General features: G+C 42.9%; 1 pseudogene; it reads right to left on the reverse strand.

The window, feature by feature from the left end:
- Window positions 1–13,570: 13,570 nt before the first annotated feature.
- Window positions 13,571–13,892, reverse strand: LOC118985585 (non-histone chromosomal protein HMG-14-like; annotated as a pseudogene).
- Window positions 13,893–16,261: the final 2,369 nt, after the last annotated feature.

Here is a 16,261-nt window from a genome sequence, read left to right on the forward strand (position 1 = left end):
TCTCTATATTAAGTTAAAATTTAAAATAATGGGGAAATGAGCCAGTAGGGGAAAAGAAATGTGGACATGTGCAGATAACCTCAGTAGTTTAAGGAAGAGGATACAGAAGAATGTGATGGCAAAGCTACAGCTCGTTTTTAAATATGAGAGATGCTAGAACATGTTATACCAACGAGAATGACTTCATAGAGTGGGAAGGAATAATATGGAAGAAAAAGGGGACTAAGGAGGAGCAGAGTCCTTGGGGGGCACGAGGGGTTGGCTCCTGAAGTCAAGGGGTACGAGTGGCCTTTGGTTATGGGAAGGTGTCCTTTGTGGTGACAAGAAGGAATAAGGAAATGGGTACAGATTCACTTGGGCGGAGGAACTTAGTGGTGGGAAGAGGAAGCAATTTCCCTGTGAAAATTTCTATTTTCTCCATGATGTATGAGTCAAGGTCATCAGCAGAAGTGGGGAGGGGGAGGGTAGCTGAGGAGAGTGTTTGAAATGGCCGTCTGGAGTGTGCAGTGAGGACCCCAACAGGGAGTGTATGCTTCCTACCTGGTTACAGCACCCCTTCTTTCAACACCAGCTGCACGCTGGGCCCCTGTTGGCCAAGGGCTCTGTGCTCTCGTGGCTGTGGTCTGGAGGGGAGAGGCTCGGGATGAGTAAGAGGCAGCAGAGGAGACAGCTGTCTTCCTGGCAGTCTCTTTGTCCCGGATCTGCAGTCAAAAATATTGCTAGAGATTTGTTTACAGCATTTTGTTAACCATGGAGGGTTTGCTTGCTAGTCTAATGTTTCCAGCTAGGCCGGTGCTAAGCAGAATGTTTTTTAGGTAGTTTCTGTTTGGGGCATTTGTACATGGGGTTTTTGATGTGTACTGAATGGAGCAGTTGATTGTTCCTTTTGTCATGCCCCCGTTCTGTGTGCTATATTGTCACATGGGTTCTACTGTGTGTGTGTGTGTGTGTATACATATGTGTGTATGCATATATATGTGTATACTATATGTGTGTGTATATATGTATATGCACATACACACAATGTATGATATACTATAACAGTTTTTCCTACTTAACATATAACTTGTGCTTTACCTTTCTGTCTATGTCAGGTTGTAGGCATTCAATAAAAGTAGAATAAACTAATCAAGAAATCAAAATGTATTTATTGGATATTTATCACAGTGCTTGGGAGAAAGGCTTTAGCAAGAAGTGTGACAGACACTGCCCTCAGGTCACCTACAATCTGGTTGGTAAGACATATACATACATATTAAGGAAATGATGTGGTGGAATATCAACATGCAGAATTGGGAGTTGAATTTGAAGTCTAAAGAAACTAATTATATTTATGACCTTGGGCAACTTGCTTTACTTTTCTGGGACTTGGTTACCTTGTTTATAAGAAAGGGGGGCTTGGCTCATTGTGAGAAATAAATAGCATGGGTATCATACTACTTGAGCATAATTAGAAGAGTTCAATCAAGTTGACCTTGTCACATGAAAATATCTCATTAGTTAAGTGCCGCATGCAAAGTGCAGACAGTTGTTCTCTCACCTGTAAACGGAGACCATATCAACACCTCCTTCTTACACTCACTGTGTGAATTGTGCTGTAACAGTACTAGGTTGATGACTTGGGTTATTTCCTTTGGTTTTCACAATAATGCTGAGGTTGGAGGATTGTTATGCCTGTTTCACAGATGAGGAAACTAAAATATTGAGAGATGAATTGATTTTCCCAAGGTCACGCAACTAGTACATGGTAGAATCAAGGGATACAAGCCCAAGCAGCCTTTTAACGCGATTTTAGTAATAGTAGAGGTATTCGTAGTACCAGCACTACCACCAATAGGTGTAAGAATCAAGAGTAAGAGTTAACGTTTGTGGGGATGGCCACAACACACTTCTTGGCCAGAAGCAGGCCTTTTTGACCCCTGCAAACAGTCTGCCTTACAGGAAAGCAGTGCAAAATGAGGCCAGAAAAGTGATCAGAGCTGGTAAACAGAGAACTACATATATAAAACTATGTATGTTAGACAGATTTGTTGCGAGCAAGGGGGCTTTTAGGTCTACTGTGCCAGCCTGGAACTCAAGACATGGGTAGGACAGAAATGAAGATTTGGTGGGGGTGGTGCCCAAAGGTGTAAAACATAGTGTCCTGCATTCTTGCAGAACTTCAGTTTGCCTAGAGCTTTCACATCCAAGGTGTTTGCTGATGCTCACAATAACCTTGTCATTAGGGAGGATAGGTCACGCCCATTGATTATTACCTGCGAGATGCCTACTCTAAAGGAGACACTTAATTAAATCACTTCCTTGTTTGTAGACAAGACAATGAGGGTCAAAATGTTAAGTAACTTGCCCAAGTTCACCGAGTCGGTAAGTGTTGGAGCTACGACTTGGACATAACTCCTTTGCTCTCAGCTTATTCAGTTTTCCACACTCTGCATCATCAGCCCGATAGTTAGTCCTACCTAATTCATCCAACAAACAATTGAGTACCTACTGTCTGTCTCATACAGTATCAAGTTACAGGAATGCAAAGATAAGTATGTGTAATGCTCACAAACCTTTGGGGAAAAGAAACTGTTTCTTAAGGAAGGAATTTGACGCATGCTGACACAGTGGTGGGAGAACAAGTGTTACAGAGGGGATGCATGCCGGGAGAAAGACTTCACAGAGAAGGTGGAGTTTGAACTGAGTCATGTACCCAAACTATGCTCTCACAGATGGTCTGAGTCTTGCACTTAACCCTCCAGGATGTCATGGACTAGTGGACACGCTGGAAACAGGGAGCTTCCAAGAGGAGAAACAGGGTAAGCAAGAGGCAGAGGGAGTAGATGGGTCTAGCTGCCAGGGTCTTGCACCCTGGGATCTCCCTTTGAGAGAACCAGCTGCGAGGAGTACAGGAGCACACAGCCTCCAGCTACTGCCCCTGTGGGCTCCACTGCAGCATTCCAGTGAAGGTGGCACTTCCAGGGCTGCTCCTGGCCTCGTCAGAGCACGGCAGAGGCACCAGAGCTACGTTGATCCTGTTCAACGTGGGAGCCTTCCAACAAGTACTTTTGCTCAGGAGCCTGGCCTGACCAACACCTTCTCGGAGCTGCACATCTGGCAGCCTAGTGATTCCAGACTGATCCTCCTTCCTTTCCCTCTCCTTTCACAACTATCAGATCTGCGCTCTGCTACAATGCTCTGCCCACCTATGCCCACTACCTTCTCACTGAAACAACACACGGAGTCAGACAGGGAGAGACACTGAGGGCAAAATATTTGGAAATACCTTTATTGTGTAAGTGAGGAGCGGAAAATGAAGAACACCATTGTGTTAAGAGGAAACTCAGCAGAAAGCCCTGTGACCACAATGTGGAGAGAAGAAATCTCAGGAGGATGAGATCAATCCCCAGCTGGATTCTGTAGAGAAAATAAGGGTAGTGAGAATACTCACAGCTACACACCAGGCATAAGAGTCAGTGCTAAAAAAAAAAAAAGGGTTGAATGAACAAACAGAAACAGAGAACTATTCGGGTATTTAAAGCCAGCAGCTGCAACAGCAAACCCGTAAATTCTCAGTTGGTTTAATCCAGTAAAGTTTTGTTTTTCACTCACAGCAAGACCAGTGCTGGTCAGGAGACCTTTCTCTGGGGCTTGTTCATACAAAGTGGGTTGCTGCGGATGCAGGAAAGGGGCGGGGGGAGCCGGAGCACGTGGGTGGGAAGGTTTTTAAAGGTCTGACTTAGAAGTGTAGTCTGCACCACTTCTTCTCACACCCCCTGTGCCAGAAACCCGGATAGCGGGCCTCAATCTAACGGGGAAGGGGGTAGAGAAAAGATCTGTTCCCGGGTGCCCAGGAAGAGGAAAGTGAAACAAGGCTGGATAAGCAAGCCCATGGCCTAAACTCTGCCACATGTTAAATGCCGAAGTGTTCGGCAAATAGGAACTCACTATAAACCTTCAAAAAGATGAGTATATACATGAGGAGATGTGGGAGGGGCATTTAAATTATTAGAATGTTAGAGTGAGCAGACTGTCCAATTGCAAGAAGTGAGTAAAGTGGGGGGAGGGTTGTGAGGAAGTGGAGGTGACTCAGCTCTGCCTCCAGGAATCCTTCCATGCTACCCACCTCCACTCTCTGACCCCAGGGGTGAAAATTGCTCTCAGCTCCCGCACACCCTTGCATTTGCCTGCCCTGCAACTGCATGGAAATCACCAGTTCCCCTTCCTAGGCCACGGGCTCTGCAAGGAGGAGGGTGTGCCTGCTGCATGCTGGATCCCCAGCCCCTTGCCCAGTGCCTGGCACAGAGACACTATCTGTTGGACGAATGAAAAGCATTCTCCACGTTGAGATTCTGGTGTAGGGGACCTGGGGTGAGGAAGGGGCATCTTTCCTTTTGTAATATTTATTTTTTAATTGTGGTATAATGTACATAACATAAAAATTACTACTGTAACCATTTTTAGGTGCATATCCCTGTGGCATTAGGTACATTCTCACTGAGCAACCATCGCCACCATCCATCTCCAGAACTCTTTCATCTTGCAAAACTAAAACTCAGTACTCATGAAACAACAGCTGCCCATTTGCCCCCCTCCCACTGCCCCTGGCCACCCCTACCCTACTTTGTCCATGTGAGTTTAAATACTATAAGCAGAATCATATAGTATTTATCCATTTGTGACTGAGTTATTCACTTAATTATTAAATGAAATAACTTAATAGATTACTTAATGTAATGTCTTCAAGGTCCTTCTATGTTGTAGCATGTGTCAGAAATTCCTTCCTTTTGAAGGCTGTGTAGTATTCCATTGCATGCATTTATCACATTAGTTTGTTCATTTGTCTGTACATAGACATGTGGGTAGTTTTTACCTTTTGACTATTGTGACTAATTCTCCTATGAACATGTGTGTACACATATCTCTTCATGACTCTGTTTTCAACTCTTTTGGGTATATCCACGCTTTTTTCAGGTGCTTCCAGTGATTGGAATGCCTCCCTTTCATACAAAAGAGAAGGAGAGTTGAGGGGAATGAGGAGGAATGCAGGCTTTGGGGGATAAGTAACAGTGTGGAGGTCAGTAGGGGAAAGTCTGGGACAAGATGCTGGGTGGAGTGGAGGAGCTTATTATGGCCAGGAACCGTAGGAAGACAAGGAGGAAAGTCGCAGCTTTCTGAAAAGAGAGGATGTCAGATGACCTAATTTTTTAGGTAAAGGTGGTATCATCTGCTGACCAGTGAAGGGACTGGGGTGGAAGTGAGGTTGGAGCTGGAGGAAAGAGAGGATTCATAGCAATGTTGGGAGGAATGCAATTGGGAGATGACGGGAAGACAAATGATCAAAGGACAGAGACAAAGAAAGGACCCAGTGGTATGTGCGTGAAGAGAGGGGGTGAAAGTGGAAGGAATTCCTTTTTATTAAAATCGAGCTCACATGAGGGCAGGGAGTGAAGGAAGTTTGCGGCAAGTGTGTCAGAAATGGGTGAAACATCATTAGAAGCCTAGTAGGACATTCGCAAGGGCCCAGGTAGCCACATGGCAGCCCAGCTCACATGGCAGGCTTTGGGGCTCCAGAGGAAGGCAGAGAAAATGGATCATTTCCATTGGAAATGGGCCAGAGGATGTGGCAGAAGGTCAAGGGAGAGGAGGGAGGCTAAATGCCAAAGTGCTGAGCATTGCATGCCTGAACAAACCCATGGACTCATGGAGGTTTCCTGGTACAATAAGGAGAGTCATCATGGCAAACATAGATACTATTATCTCATTCCAACAAGTCAATTGCAATGCCCCTCTCAACCTGCCCTTGCTGAGAGCCATCTCTCTCTCTAGACTGTCTTCCTAGCCCAGGAAAACTGACCTAATAGATCAGGATTTTCCTAGCTGCATCCAGGAACCAGAATTCTCCACTTGTTCCTGCCTCATAGCTCCGTGGCTGCAGCCCGCAGCTCAATCCAGGGCCACCAGTTACAGGTATCGAAGACCTCAGGGAGTCCCCCCAGTGACAATGAGTCAAGGCAGTCACTTTACACTTCTAGAAATCCTTACCCTTCTACTTTACTCTGGTAGCTCTGGGCTGCAGTGACAATGTCCCCAGTGACCTCATTGTGAATGCATCTTTGTAACAAGTAAAAAATCAGAAAATTTCTAAGCAATTGTACTGAAAAATCCATTTCCACTCTCCTTCCTTTCTCCTCTTCCCTTCCTCCTTGATGACCCAATCTCTCTTTTTCTTTTAATCCTCACCCAAGGATATCTTTATTGATTTTGGAGACAGGGAGGGAGAGACAGGGAGAGAAACATTGAAGTGAGAGAGAAACATGCCCCGATCAGTGATCAGATTGCACCTAGGTATGTGCTCTGACTGGGGATTGAACCCACAAGTTTTTGGTGCATGGGATAACACTCTAACCAACTGAGCCATCTGGCCAGGGCTGATGACTTCATCTATTCTCGTGATCTGGAACTTTCTTTATCTGGTATCTTACAACCAACACGAAGCTTTGCTCCTATTTCTCTGGGATGCCCATTTTCCCCTAAGTCTTTTTTGGCATTGTTCCAGCTCTTTTCACTGCTCTGCGGGTCTCAGCTCCATCCCTGCGTAACTGCTCAGATGACCTCCTGCCTGCTCTGAAAAATCTGTCAGCTGCTGCCTGCTGCTTGCTGTCTGTTATCTTTTACTTGCTCCACTGGGTTTTGGCTGCCCTGTGGACATTGCTGCTGTGCTAGGACTAGATATAGATCTGTTTGTTTTTCTAAGCAGCCTCTACACTACTAGCATTTTGCTGCCCTCATTTTATTGCCTTTCTTTCTCTTTTCCCTCCTTACCTGCTTCCAGTTGAGGACAGGAGTGGCAGAAGAGCTCCAGAACTCGGACAGCCTGGGGAAGCCATTGTGCTACAAAAGCCCTTGGAAGAGTCCAAAGGGACAGTGTCCTTCAATTGCAACTGCAAAGAAGCAGGCAGCCTGGCAACTGGCCAGCTAACTCTGGGACAGCCCCAATCCTCAGATGATATGGATGAAATTAACTTTAATAAAATAGCCAGACCAAGTTAACTATAAATCCTGTGGGGCTGGGACAAGAAAAATGTGCAAAAGGAAGTGTCCTCCTGCTTCCTGTTGTGTGAGTGCCAGGGCAACACTTTCGTGTGTTGAGTGGTTTCTTACTGACAGTGGGAAGTGAGGCCTCTCCAGGGCTCTTCTTAGAAATTGCCCATGACCCTCCTGCTTCATTTCCAGCACGCTTCCACTTCATTCCAGCTTCTGTAGAGCTGCCGACCTTTGACCCCGCTGTTTGCTTCTGGAAGCTGGTGTTGGCCTTCCACTTTCTGTGTTTGTACTGCCAGCACTCCCTGGGGATTTCGGCTCTTTCAATTCTTGGCTGCCAGCACCTCACACTAGTTTCAGTCCCATTTTGAGCTAACCCCAGGTGCTACAGTCAGGCTTTCCCTCTCTGTCCAGGCCTTCAGAAAATGCCAGGTTTGGGAGAGGAGGGTTGGTCAGCTGTGGTGGAACACAGTTCTCAAGGAGTATCTGAAGGATGCTTGTCCCTGTGTGGTGGACATTGGAGATGGGAGAATATTCAAGAAAGAAGTGGAGAGAGGTTTGGAATAAGTTCTTTGCAATATGAGTTTAAAAAAAAGAAAAAATATATGTATTTACAGGGGAAAAATTAGAGTATCAGTCAAGTGGTTAAGAATATCATAAATCCAAAATTCGTAAAAGTCCTATGAAATAGGGAAAAATATTGAATCACATGTTAGAGCTGAACATGAGCATCCGTGTAAGAATCAGATCTGTGTAAAATGTAATAAAGGTAATCTAGACCAACTCAGAGGTGGCTTAAACTCTTTAAGGTAAATACTCCTCCATGATCAAAGGAGTGAGGCCATCGGGCCTTACTCTCATTCCTCCACAGACGTATTTTACAGGTATTTTTGAACATCAGCCAAGTACCTGACTCACGCTAGATCCCAGGGGAGATATAAAAGTAGTAGAACATTTCGTGCACGGCCTCAAGATAGCTAGACACATGAAGTTAAGTTAGGGTAAAGAAGCAAGCAGACAAAAAAAAAGGTGCTGCAAGAGAATGTGATTAAGTATTGATTTAATAAATACTGAGTGTCCTCATGAGGAAGCGCCCTGGGGGCTGGAGGGAATCACAAGAGTTCATGGAGAAGGTGAGCCTCAAAGGGACCTGATGCACAGGTAAAACAAACAAACAAAAAAAAGAGGAATGAGGGAGAGGGAGAGGACACTTCATGCTTCCTGAAAATTTACTGAGCTCTCATTACATGTGAAGAACCAGAAGAGCTGCCTCAAGCTAAAATCAACAAAGGATACCTTTGCTATCCAAAACCTTGGCAAACATCTGGTTTCTGGTTGTTGGGGTAACGGCACAGGTGTCCTGTGGTTCAGGTGCTTCATCATGGTACACATCAGGAAGGTGTTCTTCTGGGACCTGGTGTTCTTCTGGGACAAGGATGCACCAAGTTCCGAATGCATTCAGCCTCCACTAATAGGAGGCCTCTCAGTGGGTTCATCAATAAAGGTGTTTAATTATCTCATGAAACAAGAACACAGTTGCTATAGCTGCCCACTTATATCATGAATAGCTGCTCAAGCTATTTCTTTCACTCTGCCACCTTCCGTGGAAAGTTTTTTGCGAGCCTTTAGGCCAATTTCTCCACAGGAATGGCGGCTGCAACTCCCACAGAACTGCATTCCAAGCAGGAAGAAAGGGGGGCAGGAGCCAATGATGTCCTCCTTCTGTGGCTCTGTCTTCCCATCGAAGGAGAAAATCTTTGACAGGGGCTCTCCAGCCGATTTTCCTTGAAGTCTCATTAGCCAGAATGAATTACATGCCTAGGTCTAGCCAATTACTGGCCAAGCCACTCATGATTCATCCCCTTGGTCTGGAGATGCCCAGCTTCCATGAGATAAGATATCTCTACTCACCTGAATAAAACCAGAGTTTTCTTTGGCAGGGAAGAGAGTGACTGGGGGGGGGGGGCGGGGTGAAGACATGGGAAACAAAGTCTGCCACATTGCCCAGTGTTCAGGGTCCCTGCCCATGTGGCCCCTCCAATGGCTGCAGCCTCGTTTTGTCTTTGCTCTAGCCAGCCCCTGACCCTGGCCTTCATTCAGAACTCTTCATTTTTTCCCACTTCTTAAAAATTATTGTTCCTGCATAATGGATCTGATTTATGCAGGAGAGGTAAGAAAATGCCTTGGCCACACCCAGTAAAATTCACTTTAAAAACTGTTAAAGTTACCTATCATTTTTACAATTCCTCTCCTTAACTAGACTGGCTAAAAATGNAAATCTTTGACAGGGGCTCTCCAGCAGATTTTCCTTGAAGTCTCATTAGCCAGAATGAATTACAGGCCTAGGTCTAGCCAATTACTGGCCAAGCCACTCATGATTCATCCCCTTGGTCTGGAGATGCCCAGCTTCCATGAGATAAGATATCTCTGCTCACCTGAATAGAACCAGAGTTTTCTTTGGCAGGGAAGAGAGTGACTGGGGGGGGGGGGCGGGGTGAAGACATGGGAAACAAAGTCTGCCACATTCCCCAGTGTTCAGGGTCCCTGCCCATGTGGCCCCTCCAATGGCTGCAGCCTCGTTTTGTCTTTGCTCTAGCCAGCCCCTGACCCTGGCCTTCATTCAGAACTCTTCATTTTTTCCCACTTCTTAAAAATTATTGTTCCTGCATAATGGATCTGATTTATGCAGGAGAGGTAAGAAAATGCCTTGGCCACACCCAGTAAAATTCACTTTAAAAACTGTTAAAGTTACCTATCATTTTTACAGTTCCCCTCCTTAACTAGACTGGCTAAAAATGAACAAACCAATCTCTAGACAACTGCTTTTAGACAATAGGGCTTCCTATGTTGGGATTGTTAAGCGTTGTTTTTTCCCTGAATTTCTTAGAGGAGCGATTTTCAACTTTTTCATCTCCTAACACCCATAAACTAATTATTAAAATTAATTTTGTGGCACACCAAAAGCATATTTTTTGGCAATATGACAACAAAATAGGTATAATTTTGATTCATTCACACCAGATGGCTATCATTGTGTTGGCTCTTGTCATTTTTTTTAATTTGACAAGCTAAGAAAAAAAGAGGTCATTGCCTATTTTAAAAATTCTTCTCCGTGACTGGTGTGGCTTAGTTGGCTGGGCACTGACCTGCAAACTGGAAGGTCACCAGTTTGATTCCCAGTCAGGGCACATTCCTGGGTTGTGGGCTTGTTTCCAGATGGGGCATATGTGAGAGGCAAGTGAAAGACGTTTTTCTCTCTCATCGATATTTCTCTCCCTCTTCCCCGTCTTGTTAAAAATAAATAAAGTCTTAAAAAATTCCTATGGCCCACTGGTTGAAAATTGCTGCCCTGTGCTAGACTTAAATCTAGACGGCAGAGTTCACCTCTTGGACAAGTCTGCCTCCTGAACTCTAGAGCTGCAGAGTCAAATAGAGTAGCTACTGGTCATGTGTAAGATTATTAAGCATTTGAAATGTGGCTAGAAAGACTAAGGAACTAAATTTTTAATTGTATTAAATTTTAGTTAATTTAAAATTTAAAATCTGATTCAGTTACTGAAAAACTTAAGTATGCTTAAAACAATTGAGGTATGTTAGTGTACTTTTCCAACTATAAATTTTTTGAAATCCAAATATGGATTGAACATGTATGAAATCTTGCATCTGAATTGAGATGTGCTGTAAGTATAAAACACTGTATTCTGGGTTTGGAAGAGTTAAAATCCAGGTTTTAATGGGAAAAAGAATGTAAAAAAATCTCAGATAATTTTTATATTGGTTGCATGAGGCAGTGGAAATAATTGGAAGATACCGGGGGAAATGAAATATGTTAAAGTTAATGTCACCTGTTTCTTTTTACTTTTTCAAAGTCGCTGCTAGAAAATTTTAAATTACATGTGTGGCTTGTATTGTATTTCTCTTGGACAGTGCTGATCTGGTAAGCAGTGATCACTCAAATGTTTATTGACTGAGTGCATGAGTTCAGTGACTTGACCAAGGTCACTTACAAAAAAAAAAAAGACAACTAAGTCTCAGGTTCCTTTGCTCCCGCCCCGCTCTTCTCACCACACCTGGTAGTCTCCTCTATACCACACTGTGCTTCTGGGTCACATTCTCCTGCCCACCTGTAGCACAGAAACTGTCCACGTGGAGGTGAGCTTTGCAAACCGAGGGGAGGGAAGGGCATCTAGGCGGAGGTTCCATAAAGGCAGTGGTTTATAGAAAACAAGAGTCCTCTTTGGAGGAGCGGAGGAAAGGATTTAGGATGCCAAATCTCAGCGGACACATTTGTTTCATAATCTGGCATTTCGGGGTATTTTTTTCTGGGCTCTCCAGTCATTTCATGGTACATTCTCATTCTGAAAGTTCTTTCAGTCAAAGGGCGGTTTTACACTTCTGGGCAGATTTCTTGCCATCCCCCGGGCTCTGGTGACACAAAACAGACAAGAGAAACGTAGGCTGTATGCGCACACTAGAGGAAGTGCAAGAACTGAGGCCACCCACGCTGCTCACAGCTAGCCAGAGAAGCTTGGCACTCTGGTGGCTCAGAGAGCTATTGCTTTGTTAGACCCTGCACCAGAAGATTTGCTGGAACTGCACTGAAATGCTTCCCCAGGCTGTAAAAATTATAGCACTGTGCTTTTCCCATAAAACATGCACAAATCCATCTGGGCCTGGGAATCACGCACGGAAGTGAAAGAACAATAATTTCATATTTTCAACTTTAGGTCCTCAAGTTCACACTGAAAGTGTCTTAATTTATGGAGGATTTCATTCAATAGACATTCATTCAACAAATACTTCTTGACTAGCATACTGCTGTGTGCCCAGCAAAGAGAGGTGCCTGAGATAAAACAATACATACTGTTTTACTGGTCTGCACCAAACATAAATTACTTGTTTAGCTGAACTATAAATAAAATATGCATGAATTTACCTATATACCAGAAATGAAGAGCTGCACAGATAATTTTTAAAAACATAATCTAAAGATACATCTTTATAGAAAATAACTAGGATTCCTCTGAACCAATTATTATTATTATTATTATTATTATTATTATTATTTTGCCTCTGACAATGTTATTAAAACAGTTGGTGTAATTCTAGGAATCGATTCTAAGGCAATAATCCCATAGGTGGTCAAAGCATCCCATATACGGGTGGTCACTGCTGTGTTAAAGAGCAAAAACCCTCTAAATGTTGAGTAAGAGGTTTGATAAAATTTGGCCCTGTCTATATGATGTCAAACCATTACAAATAAAGTTTTAAAGAATATGTAGTGATATAGGAAATGTTTTCCTTATATATGAAGGTTTAAAACTTTGGATAAAAAATATACATGGTATATGTTTTCAATTTGGGGGAATATCTATATGGGCCGAGAAAAAACCACTAGGAGGATAATGCAATTAACATTGTATCCCCAGGGTTGAAATCATGCACACTTTTATTTTTTCTTTATATACTATTTTTAAATATTCTGCATAATTGTTTACTATTTTTATAGTAAGAAAATATTTTTTTATTTTATAATTGTGATTTTACTTGTTTTGAGGATAAGCACGCAGACATTTCAGTTTGTGCACAGTTCTCCTTTCAAAAGGATTTTATTTACTTTTAAGGAGAAGGGATGAGGGGGAGAGAGAGAAGGAGAGAAACATTGATGTGAGAGAGAAACATTGATTGCCTTTCATGTGCTCCCCCTCCTTCTGGGAACTGAACCTACACCCCAGGCATGTGCCCTGACCAGGATTTGAACCTGCAATCTTTTGCCTTGCAGGACGATGCCCAACTAACAGAACTGCTTCGGTCAGGGCTGTACACAATTCTTAATATACAAACCAAAATCCTAAAAATTCTTTAGGTAGTTGTGATTCTTTTCTAGACAGTTATTCCAGTGACTTTCTAGCTTAAAATTTGAAGGCTAATTTTTCTTCACAGAGTATCAAGTACCAATCTCTTCAAATATTGATATATCATTATATCAAAGTCCCACTCGTTTACAATTAATATCATATACACTATATAATCAAATTTTCAGTCCTTCACAGCACATTAAAAAATGTTACTAGGAAAACTGAACTACCACACCAAAGATGTTACAGAGTGCACAGAATTCTGACAGGGAGAGCCAAGATCAAGAAAACAGCTCTACAGAAAACATGGGAATAGAAGTAATTTAAAATGTTCAAGACATATTAAATGCATGACTGACTCCAAACTGCCATGTAGTGTGCTTTGAACTATAGGGTATAAAACCAGTCCCACGTGTGGAATGTGCAGCTGAACCCAACACAGTGAAAGCCTCCCATACTCAATATCCCACTATTTTCTGGTTGTACCAAAAAACAAACACCCACCAAATGATTTTTACCTCTCAAAAAAACACTCCCCAAAACATTTCTATCCCAAGGATGGGATAGAATCCCCTCCTTCTTAAAAATGTTTCTAAGCCTTAAAAAAAAAAAACAATGCTTGCATTTACAGAGTAGTTGATAAAAAAATTCCTCTGGATTGTACAAGGAGACAGGGACCCCTGATACTGTATGGTTTATGATACTAATCAGACTTGGCTTCTTGCTCTCCTGCTCTATATGAGGCTGGACTCTCCGTGTTTTTAGTTTCTTAGTTTTCCACAGGTAGATCTTCTTTAGTTTCCTGGTTGGCCACTTCCGCCACTTTGCTTCCTTGTTCCCTTTGTTTGCACTTTTTTTGTCTGCAGATTTATCCTTTCCTGATGTCTTTTTTTTTGTTTCGTTTTCACTTTAGAAGTAGCAGGTTTAGCTGATAACCTACCTCACCGATTTCCTCGTGAGCTCCTCCTTCAACACCCCCTTGGTGGAGCTGACCTTCCTCTTGGGCATCCCAAGCTACAGGGACCTGCGATGGTGGTGGTGGGAAAACCTGCTAATAAAATTTTAAAAGAGATCTGGTGCAGTAGCACTATTTCCCTTTATGGAATTAATTTTAAAATATTCTCGAAGACGAGCGTCACCCTACCATCTCTTCATTTCCTTCAATACTCATCCCAGATCTGCCATACCTAACTTTCAAACTGCTTGGTAACGTTGTGACGGATTACGTTTATGTCATATTGCAATTACATCCATAGACTTACTTCCTGGTGTCGCATGAGCTGATACGACTTACTTCCCCAGGCTACTGGGAAGACTGGATGATACAAAGGAAGGCAGTGCTTGGCCCATAATGAGCCCTCACTAGTGATTCCCTCCCCCTCTGCCTAGATTTATTTTCCTCACCATTCTCTGCTTTGTACAGTGTTCATTTTTTAAAAGATTTTATTAATGTTTAAAGAGGAGAAAGGAGGGAGAAAGAGGAGAGAAACATCAATGTGTGGTTGCCTCTCTCCTGTCCCCCACTGGGGACCTGTCCCACCACTGAGGCATGTGCTCTGACTGGGAATCCAATTTGGGACCCTCTGGTTCTCAGTCCGTCACTCAGTCCACTGAGCCACACCAGCCAGGGCTGTACACTATTAATTTTTTTAAAGATTTTAGCAATGTCAGGAGAAAAAGAGGGAGAGAAATATCAATGTGTGAGAGAAACATTGACTGGTTGCCTCTCACGCATCCTCCAACTGGGGACCTGGCCACAACCCAGGCACATGCCCTGACTGAGAATCGGACTAGCTACCTTTTGGTTCACAGGCTGGCACGCAATCCACTGAGCCACACCAGTGAGGGCTAGTGTTAATGTTTTTAATAACAAATACATCATTCTTTTTTTTATTGTGGTAAAATATATGTGGCATAAAATCACCACTTGAACCATTTTTAAGTGTACGGTTCTTGGTATTAATTGCATTCCCAGTGTTGTGCAGTAACCATCATCATTCATCTCTGGGACTCTTTTCATATTCCCAAGCTATTACAATGTACCCCTTAAACACCAACTCCGTACTCCTTTCTCTCCCCAGCCCCTGGCAATTCTACATTTGGTCTCTATGAATCGGACTATTCCAGGTACATAAGTGGAATCACCCAATACGAGTATTTGTTCTCTTGTAACTAGCTTATTTCACTTAGCATGTTGTCTTCAAGGTGCATCCATGTTGTAGCAGTGTCAACATTACCTTCCTTTTTATGGCTAGTGCTCCACTGTGTGTGTATAACACATTTGATTTATCCATTTATCTGTCGATGGACACTTGGGTTACATCTACTTTTTGACCATTGTGAATAATGCTGCTATGACCCTTGAAGTACAAATATCTGCTTGAGCAATTATTTTCCTCCAAGTAGAGATGGCTGGATCACATGGTAATTCTATTTTTAACTTTTCAAGAACCTGCCAAAACTGTTTTTATTAGTGGCTGCACCAGTTTACCTTTTATAGTGTTGTTTTATTTACTCTTCTTCCCCTTGATTAAGTTGCTATCTTCTTAAGAGCAAGTGCATTCACTTTTAAATCCCTCAGAGCAACTAGAAAGTTGCCTCCAGCATTGTAGATGCTGAATAAATACTTTTTTATTTTTAAATATGTTTTATTGATTATGCCATAACAGTTGTCCCATTCCCCCTTTCACTCCCCTCCACCCTGCACACCCTTCCTCCACCATTCCCCCGCTTTTGTTCATGTCCATGTGTCACAAGTACTTTAGATTCTGTATTTCCCATAGTATTCCTGCCCTCCCCCCTGTCTATTTTCTACCTACTCTCTATGCTACTTATTCTCTGTACCTTCTCCCCCCTTCTCCTCTTCCCACTCCCTTGTTGCTAACCCTCCATGTGTTCTTCATTTCTATGGTTCTGCTCCTGATCTAGCTGTCCTCTTAGTTTGCTTTTGTTTTAGGTGTGGTTACTATGAGTTTTCTGTCCTTTCACTGTTCATATTTTTATCTTTTTTTTCTTAGATAAGTCCCTTTATATAATAAGGGCTTGGTGATGATGAACTCCTTGAATTTGATCTTATCTGAGAAACACTTTATCTGCCCTTCCATTCTAAATGAAAGCTTTGCTGGATAGAACAATCTTGGATGTAGGTCTGTGGATTTCATGACTTGGAATACTTCTTTCCAGTCCATTCTTGCCTGTAAAGTCTCTTTTGAGAAATCCGCTGACAGTCTGATGGGAACTCCTTTGTAGGTGACTGTCCCCTTATCTCTTGCTGCTTCTAGAATTCTCTCCTTCATTTTAATCTTGGCTAATGTAATTATGATGTGCCTTGGTGTGTTCCTTCTTAGGTCCAACTTCTTTGGGACTCTCTAAGCTTC

Source organism: Sturnira hondurensis, unplaced genomic scaffold, assembly GCF_014824575.4.
Source record: "Sturnira hondurensis isolate 20B ecotype Veracruz unplaced genomic scaffold, ASM1482457v3 Scaffold0000648, whole genome shotgun sequence".
NCBI classification, from domain to species: Eukaryota; Metazoa; Chordata; class Mammalia; order Chiroptera; family Phyllostomidae; genus Sturnira; species Sturnira hondurensis.